This window comes from Orycteropus afer, unplaced genomic scaffold (assembly GCF_000298275.1).
Source record: "Orycteropus afer afer isolate SDZICR_OR568_19922 unplaced genomic scaffold, OryAfe1.0 scaffold00172, whole genome shotgun sequence".
NCBI lineage: Eukaryota > Metazoa > Chordata > Mammalia > Tubulidentata > Orycteropodidae > Orycteropus > Orycteropus afer.
In genome coordinates, this window is record NW_006921759.1 from 6,369,653 (window position 1) to 6,370,933 (window position 1,281).

Here is a 1,281-nt window from a genome sequence, read left to right on the forward strand (position 1 = left end):
ATGAACATTAAAATTACAGAGATAGACAACACAGTGGAACGACAAAAGAGTAGACTAGAACTGGCTGAAGAACACATTTCTCAACTAGAAGATAAATCCCTTGATGCCAGTCTGTATGAAGAAAAATCAGAATGAAGATTTAAGAGAAATGAAGAGAACCTAAAAGTTACATGGGACAATATGAAGAGAAACAACATATGTCTCATTGGAATACCAGAACAAGATGAGGCAGAAGAAGAAAAAAAAAAAAAAAGAGAAAATTGTTGAAGACTTGCTAACAGAAAATTTTCCCCATATCATGAAGGAAGAAAAGATATCCATTCAAGAAGTTCAATCAACCCCATACAGGATAATTCCCAAGGGAAAGTCACCAACACATATCATATTCAAACTCTCCAAAACAAAGACAAAAAAGAATGTTGGGAGCAGCTCAGGAAAAATGAGACATTACCTACAATGGACAACCAATTAGACTAAGTCCTGATTTCTCACCAGGAATCATGCAGGCAAGAAAGCAATGGCATGGCATATATAAAACCTTGAAGGAAAAGAACTTCCAATCAATAATTCTATACCCTGCCAAATTGTCCCTCAAATATGAGGGTGAAATCTATATACTCTCAGACAAACAGAAATTAAGGGAATTTGTGAAAACCAGAACAACCCTAAAAGAAATGTTAAAGGGAGTCCTTCCAATAGAGAACCCACAACAGAGAACAAGAAATTAAAATCAAGACATTTGACATCAACACTTAGAAGCCAGACAGAAATATATCTTCAAAATAAGCTCATAAAATAATGTACACAGAGAAATAAGGAAGCCAATCTGCAGAAGACACCAGCAACAAAGCAAATAGAGGGAATAAAAGTTTTAATTACAAAACTTCCAAATGGAGAAGAAGACAGAACAATGTTGTTATGGAACTGACTGTTCCAAACTAAGGGAGATGAGAATTTACTTCAGGGTAACCACACACAAAAAATTAACAATCTTCTTAAGAAAACTCAGTAAGCACAAAACCAACAATAATGAAGAAAAGAAAAGAAACTCTTGATAACAAAATGAGCTCAGCACAGAAAAATAATTAGAACAAGGAAATCACCAACAACGAAACAAAAAATACAATGGAATGACAGCAATAAATTTATACCTATCACTAATTACACTCAAGGAGCTCTGGTGGTGTAGTGCCTAAGGCACTTGACTGCTAACCAGAAGGCTGGCGGTTCAAACCCACCAGCCACTCCTCGGAAGTAAGGTTGGGCAATCCTACTTCTGTA

The 1,281-nt window shown here is 35.8% G+C and overlaps 1 protein-coding gene across 1 annotated transcript in view; it reads right to left on the bottom strand.

The window, feature by feature from the left end:
• CFAP299 (cilia and flagella associated protein 299) overlaps positions 1–1,281 on the bottom strand; it is a 268,345-nt gene that overhangs the window by 144,449 nt on the left and 122,615 nt on the right. The window lies entirely within an intron of this gene.